Below are 10,324 nucleotides of genomic sequence, written 5' to 3' on the forward strand. Positions count from 1 at the left end.
GTGCTCAGCGTGGCTGCAAAAATGCCGGATCCCTGCTGACAAGGCAACAAGGATTGCAAACCTGGAAAAACGTTTCTTAAATCTGCACTGAGATGACTGTTAACAAGAATGAAACAGAGGAGGCGGCAAGGAACCCTACATGGACTTTTTTGTGCTGGATCTCCAACCTGAGATCACCAAAGACATCTGGAGCTCTGGGCTTTAATTGCACTGCCTGCCCCGCTGAAGCTGCACCGGTAGGTCCTGATTTCAGCCTAATCCCAATTTATTATTTACCTACACTGTATCAGGGATAAGGACCGTGCTTCTTGCAAAAAGGCAGCCGTTGGCCAGGCAGGTGGACGACAGAGTCTGTGGCCTTGCCTAGTGTCCAAATAGAAGTAAGGATGGGCAGGAAAGCTTTGTGCTGGATGACCATGCCATGGAGCGGGAAGGTGAGGGCAGTGCAACCGAGAACTGCAGTGCGTGCTCCTGCTGCTCATCCTGCCCTGGAGCTGGCAGACACTTCTGGCTCCTCAGCCTGGGTTTCTATTTCATTTTATTTGGCCTCAAAATACTCATCAGAATGGTAATGGGGTCCCGTGAAGTTACATTAGCAGACAGGGAGGTGCACACTGCAGGGCCACCGGCTCCCAGGCTGCTGCAGATGAAGTTGCCTCCAGTATCACTGACAATGTGCTGCAGCTGGCACTATGGATGTACCCTGAAATTAGGCATTGGGCTCTGCTCCCCGTTTGCCTGATTCCTCGTGTCCATAAGTGATCGCTAATGATGTGGGGATGCTTTTGTCAGGGCCCTGAGGGCACTAATGGGCTTTAACAGCCCTGAGCAGCCTCACCTGGGGCCTCCACCCACACCCCTGGCCCAGGAGCCCATTTCAGCCCAGCGTGGGGCTGTCAGTCCCTGTCCTAGTGATGCTGCAGGATGCTGGTCTCCAGCTCTGGCCATGTCACCATGAACTCACCCAGTGACCTGGACTCTTGGATGAACCTGTTTGTGATCTCCAGCTCTGCCCTGCTCCTCGCTCAGGTACTGCAGCCCAGCCCATGGGGAGGACCCCCCACCTTGTAATCACTGGGTGTCTTTAGCCCTCTGTGGTGGGCCCCTTCAGTGGGAACGAGTATGTGCTTTCATGGAGTTCTTCCATGAAATAGGAACTTTCCCATTCTTTTGAAATCTGTGGAATGAAGGATAACCTACATCCATAACAAATATTATTTGTGGCACCCATTTTTCTCTGAAAGCCTAACTCACATTTGTCTTCTGATTTTGGGTGGGGGTCAGTATGAATCAACTCAGGGAATGGGTTTTCTCACCATTAAAGCAGTTTCCCTGTTACATATATTGAGCTGATGCTCTCAGACCAATTACCTTGCTCTTCTTTAATGTGTTATCAAGTGCTCTCGTACAAAAAGGCAGTGGGGAAAACTATGAGGGTTGCTTTCTTTGGTAGCAGGAGGGGGGGCGTCCCCCCTTTGGCTCCTATTTAGATAGTCTCTAAAGCTATGGGCAAAGAACAACCAGCTTTGGGAATAACAGCTGTTTGGGCCCTGGCTCAGGTGGGTCGTGGCGGAGGATGGGGATGGCTCCCACAGCATGGGCCTCAGACTGGGCTGCCTGTCCTGGGAGGACAGGCTCCCTCTGTGATTTCAGCCACGTCCTTTCCATCCAGCAAATAGGTTGAAATCTATTGAAGGTCCTTCTTGTCTTGCGCAGTAAAGGTAACAGCTGGAATTTGGCAGGGTGAGAAGTGTGCTTACAAAGGGAAAAATGTGCCTGGACTTACAAAAAGAATCAATTCAGGGGAGGACCTATATTATTTTTTTTTAAATATGCATTCAGTCTAACGCCTGGTGTCTGCTCTGGACACCCACCCTGGCAAATACCTTCCTACAGATTTCTTACAGGTTCATGGCACTTTCCCGGCAGCACATGCACATGGTGACTATGGAGGGATTTCTACCCTGAGTTTGGCTAGTGATCATCCTCTTCAACAGCTGATATGTTTTGGCAGCAGTGTCTGACAGCTCTGGCTCTGAACCAGATTGCTTTTTCCCAGATGCAATTACCTGATAGCCACTTCTTCCATGCTGCCCATCGCAGCCCCGGTGCTGCAGAGCCTCCCTGCCTGCCCGCCCGTGCAGAGACACTCTCCTGTCTCGCTGGTTTTCCAGTTGCAGCCATCTGTCTCAGTCTTGATCAGATACCTCCATGTTGTGTTAGTGGATTTGTTTCTTTGCTCAGCAGATTCTTTTTTTTCTTCTAGAAAAGGGTTTGGAATTTTTTTTTTTTATTTAAGTTCCCAGTTGTAAAGAAACTGATGTCCTGTCCAGATCTTCTGTCTTTTCAGCCTGGAAGTAGAGCAATCTTTGGTGTAATCATGGTTCCTGTGAGCAGTCTGCATGATCTCCAATAGACACCTGCAACACAAGGTGGAGTTTATTTCAAAGTGCATCACTTTTCTGCTTCCCAGAAATGTCCGTTCTGCCTTCTTGTGCACCAGCACAACCCTTCCAGGCAGCTGCTCCCGCCTTGAGTCTCCTCACTCCCCACAAGCAGCTGCTACCATTAAGCCCTCCTTTTAGTGTTTCCCTTCCCAATGCCCCTGTGGGAGATGCTGCAGATAGAGCAGTCACTGAACTGTTGGAGGCAGGCGCGAGACGGTGGCGGTGCCCCCATGGCTTCTGCCGCATGTCCCACCGCCACTGCTTGGAGGTCTGGCTGCTGCAGGTTATCTCCCCAAGCTCCGTGCCTCCCTGTTACCCCACTGCCACTCCCATGATATCACTGGGCTGGTCTGAGCAAGGATCTCTCTTCCATGTGGTTGCCATTAATTCCACCACCGTAAACATCAGCCTGAGGTACCGGACCATACCGAGCAATCAATCTCTAATTGCCATATCCCTCAGTAAAACAAAAAGCCCACAAGGAAAGAGAAAGGGAATAAAGAGGCCAAGAGCTTCCCTCTGCCCATTGCAGATGGCTCATGAGAAGCCTCGGATGGAAAATAACCCCCCTTAGCCCTGTGCTATGTCCCTCTTGCAGAGGAATGAGCCAGGAATTTCATGCATGTAGAGCAACCACCAAACAGTCCCTACAGGTCTGCCGAGGACCACTGCTCATCAAGCGGCTGCTTGTTTACCTGCCGCCCATTTCCATAGCGTGGGTGTGCAGCTGCATTCCTGGGAGCCCCGGCTGCTCCCCGCCTGCCCGACCTGTCCGTGCGCAGGTAACAAAGCTCAAAGCCACTGTTTGGCAGCAGAGCTGCAGATGGGCGATGCAATTGCTGCAGGGAAATGTTGCCAAGGATGCTCAGCGCAGTGCTAGGCTTACTTAAGGAGCCAGCTCAGCAGCTGGGGTGTAAATCAGTGTGGTGATACTGCTGCCGGTGGATGGATGCAACTTTACGCCGGCTGAGAGTCTGAGCTGTTGGCTGGGGACCGAGCTCTGGGGATGTGCAGCTCGGCAGAGCTGCCTTCCTCACACAGGACGACTCGGAGGAGGAGCTCAGCCTCGGTGCTCCAAAGCCCCTTCCGCAGGAGCTCTCCCTATCCACCAGCCCTGGAAATATCACAGGGAAACCACCCTCCCCAGCTTACGTGTCCTGTTAAGCAACACAGCCGTGTCCCTCCCGAGCATGGAGCCACGGTCGGAGGTGGCTGTGCCAGCACAGCAGGGCCCTGCACTCACCGGGCAGCTCTCGGCCGAGCAGGATGTGCCGTCTGGGTCTCGGATATGTAGGAAACAACTTTTTGTTGCTTTTTATTTGTGCCATGCTGATGGGGAGCAAATGTAGCTCTTGCTTTCACAGTCCCTGTGTGGTACTGCTGTCTGCAGCGATGCGGAGGAAGGCTGTCCTTGCCCAGCTTTAGCAGAGACAGGCAGGGGAGTCAGTGCCAGCTTTTTCCCAGGGGATGCTGAAATAGCTGCACTTCAAAGACTCAGGATGTGTCCACGTTGCCTTCGGCTCTGACGGCCCACAGCTCGGAGTGAAAGCTGCTTGTGTCAGCAGCTGGAGCTGGAAGGTAACCCAGGCTGAGCTGGGGCTGCCGGCCAGGATCGGCACCCAAGTCATCCAGCCTTTCCCCACTGGTCCCCAAAGCATCCCCAGCCGCTGCAAAGTTCCCCCAAGAGACAGTCCAGGACCACGGGCTTTCATCCTGCACTTGCAAGTATCCATTTGTGTCAATTTGGGCACGTTCCTTCCCCTCTTCCGCCCTGTTTGGGCTGGGGGCTCTCTGCTGCACAGCCCTATTACATGCCCTGGGCCATGCCACTCTACAGCAGGGTCCCAAACCCAAATGCAGCCTCTTGTCCAAGCTGTGCCACTGGGAAATGACCCTCCTAGGAAGGCCACAGCAGAGCACTCCATGGAGGCAACATCCCTCCGAGCAAGGCAAACAAGTGCATAAGGGTTTGGTAGGAGGATGCTGTTGTCACATTTGATTTTTCTTTTTTTCTCTTCCCCTCTGAAAGAGCCAGGTTATGTAAAATGAAAAAGTTCCCATCTTAATGGTGGATGAATTATTTAAATGGGTCTGTTTGCTAATGTGATTGACTTCAACCAACAGCACAGGTTGAACTGTAATTACGGGAAAACAATCAAATCTCTATCTGGGTTCAAACCATACTGGTCTTGCCACTTTTTTTGTATTATAGCAGAACCTGTTGGGCAGCTTTAGTTAAGCTGAGCCTCCTTTCTGCTGCTGGGGCAAAGAAACACAAACCAGTAGAGCCAGTCAGACTGCAAAAAAAAAATTATGGCTTATTGTCTGTGCAAGTTCACCCACACTGCTCAGTCCTGTCTCCCGTGTCCCAGATGACCGTCTCTTGATCACAACTTAACTGAGCCAGAGGAGTCGAGGGAGAGACACACAGAGGCAGCCCCCCAATGTGAGTATTGTGCCTGCACTGATTTTTATCTGTCCCCGGCATCCTCGGCAGTGTTACATAGCTGGGAAGGGAGCTGGCTTGAGCTGTGCATGGAGAATTGTCCAAAAACCACGCAGCAGCGTGCTGGGGAGAGCTGTCACTCGGTGCTGGCAGCCAGAGCCTGCTCCAGCTCCCATCTGATGGGCAGAGGCTGTCGTGTCATGGGTTTGCTTGCTTTTCTGTCTCCTCTTGGAGTTTGCGGAGGAAATTTGGATTTTTCTAGCAGCTGAGGAGTTGATGGCTTGTTGCAAAGCGGCAGCTCTGCCTCTGTGGGTGCGCGGGCTGGCAGGGAGCAGAGCTGAGCCAGCCTGGGCTACGCAGCCACTACCCAGCCGGGACCCCAGGGCTCTTCTCTCCTCTAACAAAAACTTCTCCTCTGGCGTTTTCCACTTGAGCATGAAAGGTAATGAGATATCACTGGAATCTGAAATGCAAAGAAACGGCATCCAGCTCTAGTTCGGGCGAAGTAAAATAGCTGTGCAAGGGTCAGAGCAGTTTGTGGGTGTCAGGGCTTATGTGAGTACAAGGGAGTCTGGTCATGTTTGCATCTAGAGAGCAGGGACCAGAGGCAGCAAACATCAAAGCTTTCTCTGAGCAAACATCCAGGGTGCGTGACAGCCATGGTGCAAGCAGAGCCGGGTCTGCAGCCACGTCGGGATATACCACGGGAGCATGTGGGCTGGCAGCGGTGCCCATCCTGGGCAGGCAGCACCGCTCACCCGGGCATTAGTGCCTGGCACCGGGAGGGCATCACCTCCTTTCATGCCTGATCCACCTCCCATGCAGCATCTCGCACAGCGTTGGCCTGTGCCAAACCACACGCGTGCTCAGCAGTAAATAACTTTCAATGGGCTCGTGGGGCTCCTTTCCCACCCTAAATCAACCGCATCTCTATTGCCAGGGCTAAGAACACCTTTTTCCTCCGTGGCAGCTGGGACCCAGGCTGCGGTGACCTCCGCTAGCTGGATGAGGTGGCCCTCTGTCCCCTCCACCTTCAGACCCTCTGTCCCCATTGCATTCCCCATGGGACATCCAGGGCAGGCAGATACACTCCTGCAGGCAGTGCAAATATTCAGCAACGCTGGAGCTTGCCCGAGCAGGGGCAGCCCCAGGCACAAGGTGTGATGCTGATGGGGGGCTGCCGTCCCCCTCCCTGCTCTCCCCTACCTTAAATCCAGGTCGAAGGAAGCGATGGTGGGGTTGCTGCAGGAGGCTCTGTCCACACGTGCTGCCTCCCTGCACAGGGATTTTGCCGCTGGGGGTTGGACTGTCCCCATCGCCTGCTCCTTGTCCCCTCTGCATGGGATGGTCCCATGATGGGGAATGCCCTGAAAGCACTTACAGGGGAGATGAGCACAGACCGTCCCATAGCTTCAGCAGAGGACACAGGACACTGATGTGTGGTGTTGATTCAAAACCCAGCCTGGGCAGCAAAGTGTCCCCAACACCAATGTGTCACCAAGCATTTGGGACAAGCAGAGATGCCTCAGCCCATAAAAATGCCTGGCTGTGGCTGTCCTGTTTGTTGGATGGCACAGTGTGGGGCTGAGCTGGTAAGAGAGGACCCATCCATGATGCCACAGTGGGGCTAAAGCCCAGGTGGAGCAGAGCTGCCCTGGAGGGGATCAAGTCACCACTTGATCTGGATCAGGTGCAGGATGAAGCTGGCAGAGATCTGCCCAGCAAGGTGGGGAAGCGAGGTCCCATGCAAGCCTGTCAAAGAAGCAGATATTTCCCAAATACAACATCTCCCACTGAGCTTTGCCCTTGATCCGCTCGGGAGCGGTGAGAGGGTGCACATGTCCTGGCTAGTCTGCAAATATGTGGTGTGTTAGGGGCTGTGCTCAGGAGCGGACTAGCTCTGCCTGGCAAACGCGCCTGCAGCTGGTGGACTGATGTATGGCTGTGAGGAAGGCAAAGCCACGCTGGGTGGGTTTTTCTTCCAAATTAGAGGTGTTGGGCACTTTTCCTCCCCAGAAGTGGGGAGGTAAGCAGGACCTCCCACCTTGTTTCGACATGAGCTTCAGGAATTCCCAAAGGATGGAGATTTGGTGGAATTAGTTCCCGGCATCTTTCATCAAAGCTTCTCCAGGGCTTTCAGAGCAGCTCACTTGTTCCAGCTGCCCAACACCACAAGCACATTCCTGTACCACCTCAGCGATGGGAACCTGGCTCCCAAACCTCACCAGGAGCAGATGCCGAGGCCGGGAAGAGAAAGCATCCACCTTTCCTACTCCGCTTGCGCTCAACCTGGGGATGCCTCAGCTGAATGACACCTGAAACCCTGTCATTGCTCAAATTGCCCAAAAGGAGCCTTGAAAGCAAAGAAGCAGCATCCAGAGATTTGCTCCGTCACTGCCTTAGAAGAGCTACGTGGGATGTGCAGGGAAACCCGAGGCGCAGGGTCTTGCCCAAGACTGGAGCAGTGAGCATGGTGAATGAAAGGGCTCCTCGCAGCCCCCCCGACCTCCCCTCGCCCCAAACCAGGCACCACTGTGGTCCCAGCAGCTCGTAGCAACCAATGGCCAAGGGAACCGTGTCCCATGCAGGTGTCCTGTGGGTGGGTGGGGAGCTTGTTTGACAGAATAGTAGTAAACACAGCAATGTTGCCCTGCGTCTTCAAAACAAGCAGAGCCTTTCCTGCAGCTCCTGCTATTGTAAAAGAGAAATATTTACTGATCACCGAGACTTCAGCCTTACGTCAGTGGATAAAAGCCTGATGTGGTCTCCCAGCCCCCTGAAGCTGGGGCATCCCCATCAGCAGGGGTCCCCAGGCATCCCCCATTGGGGCATCCCCATCAGCAGGGGGTCGCAGCCACCTGGTTCAGCTTTTGGACCTGCACCACCAGCAGCTTTAAACTGCCCTGGCCATGGGGATAGGGCCAGATCCAGCACCCTGAGGCCCTGCGAGCTCCCATGGAGGAGAAGTGCCCCAGGCTGTCCCACCCCCATCCGGCTGACCTGGTTCAACCAGTGGGGCCAAAGTACCTAGGATGGTTTCGCAGGACTGAATCTTCCTAGCACATAACCCCTTCTTTAAATAGTGCTGAAGAGAAAAGCTGATTCAGTTAAAGACTTCATTACCTGCACTGTATCCAGGGAAGAGACATTTATTCTTTTCATTTGCATGGCCATTAGCTTGACTCAGGATGCCCACGCACACCCTAACACAGCAGGAGCAGAGGTGCCGGTTTATATGAGCATGGTTACGACGGATCTTCATGCCCCTTACCCCATGCAAGACCTGCTTGCCCATGCAGGACCAGGAATGATGGATTCTCCATCTGTCAGGAGCAGCGTGGGCTCCGAGGCATGCTGCTGTCGAGGTCTTCTGCCATGGAGGAGGAGACAGCGAGACCGAGATGCTCTCCAGGCGCCATGTGCAGCGTAACAGGGTCACAAGCGAAGCATGGGGTGACACTGCCGTCTGTCAGAGCTTCCCAGGGTATTTACCACCCTCTTTCCCCAGACAAGGGCTCTGGGGATGGGGGAGGCAGAGGGAGAGTGTTGGCTGGGCTGGGAGGAGGTGGCGGCCGTGCGCCTCCACTCCAGATGGGGCCTTGAGCTATTCCCTGAGCCTCACCGCTTCTCAATTAAATCGCCTGAAAAATGCGATAATGGTTCATTACCCACTTCCCAGAGCATTCTGAGGTGTTAATTAAGTAAGGTTTATAGAAGCTGTGGTTACCCTGAGATGCACAGGCAGATAAGTGGCTACTTTTAATCATCTTCCAAATCCTCGTGCGGGCACACAGACCTGCCTGCGGATCCAGCCAAAGCCCACCACGCTCCGGGGAGCATCGTGGCATGGCTGGCGGGTCTGAGTACAGGTCACTCTCTGGAGCGGGGAGCAGGACAAATATTTACTGCTAAACCTCAGCAAAGCAGCAGGGAGCTGCTCATCACAGGGACTGGGGAGCAGGAGGACAAAGCCTCCCTCCCAGCTGGGGACAGTGCAAGAGCAGACCCTTAACTGCTCACCCCAATTTTATAAAAAGCCAAACTCTGGTTCCTGGGTGTATTCAGGTATTGCAGAGGACCAGCTTCTGCTTTAGTGATCCTGCAAGCCCAGGCCAGCAAAGACTCTGTGCTGGGAGGAGGGATGTCCCTGTGCCTAGAGAACACCTCACAGCTAGGGGCCCTCAAGCAGAAATAAGGTAATGGAATAAAATCCCCATTGCTTTGGTGATTGCCATCGTGGTTAGAGAAAGAGAAGTTGCCTCCAAAGGGCTGGGGTACCGGGGTAGAAACTGAGCTGCTGGTTTTGTGATAGCCAGGGCTGCGCTGTATTATGGCAACACAGACTTTATAGGGTTGAAGTAAACGGGTGTGCAGGTTGGGACTTGAGGCTGGAGCTTTGTCTTGGAGGATTCGCTCTTGTTCTCCTCTCCCTGAAATGGGGCACGTCTGCACACACGTGAGCAGGGACAGCATCTCCCTAGTGCTGCCAGTCCTGTTTAGCTTGTTCAGGGGGCTGCAACCAGTGCCGGTCCCCAGCAAACCCAAAGGGCCATCAAGACAGCTCGTAGCCCTGCTGCAGCTCCGCACCTCTTGGGTGGGATCCCCATCTTAAGTCAGCGGAGGCGACCCTGGGGCAGGGTGTCTGCAGCAAGGGCTCACTGAAAACCGGCCTCTGGGCTGGCGGAGCAGCACAGAGCGGCTGCCCTGCTTCGGGGAGGATTTTCAGGTTGTGCGAGGCGGGGGAAGACACCTTATCCTTCTCCCTGGTGAGGTGAGAGCCAAAGCTGCTCCTCCTGTCTCACCCATCGGAAGGTAATTTTGCAATTTGCCAGCCCCTATCCAACACCTGTGCGCAAAACCAGCGTGGTGGAGAGCAAGTGCTGGGCTCCATTTTAGGACAGCCTGTGCCACGTTAAGTCATACAAATAAATAAATGCCCAGGAAAAAAAAAAAAACCCAACACACACACAAAAACTCTCCAATCTGCCAAATGCACAGTACATCAGCAAAGAGGATCAGCTTCACGCTGGCCTGCAAAATACTCCTGGCAATGCAGATTTTCCATGAGTGTTCAGGCAGCTTTTCTGGGTATAAATTCAATTTACCATTCTAAAATTAGATGAGGAACATAGTAGGGTAGCCAAGAAAAGAAAGTTTGGCTGGTGAAAGCAGCCCTGCCCGGCAATCACCCAGCAAAAGGTATATTACATAAATCCAGCCTGAAGCTGAACAACTCCAGCGTTGCTGATGGGGAAATATCTGGTTGTAAATCCATTAAGCTTCACTGATCTGACAGTGTCAAAACTTCAGAATCCTGCCATTTTTTTTTTAACATCTTAAGCTCATTTAGCTAATGAGCTGCTTTATGCTTCTAAAAGGAAACAGTGCTGAGGGTGAGGATGTGCTGTGGCTCTATGCAAGCGTGGCCGGC

The sequence above is a fragment of the Aptenodytes patagonicus genome, chromosome 14 (genome assembly GCF_965638725.1).
Source record: "Aptenodytes patagonicus chromosome 14, bAptPat1.pri.cur, whole genome shotgun sequence".
Lineage (NCBI taxonomy): Eukaryota > Metazoa > Chordata > Aves > Sphenisciformes > Spheniscidae > Aptenodytes > Aptenodytes patagonicus.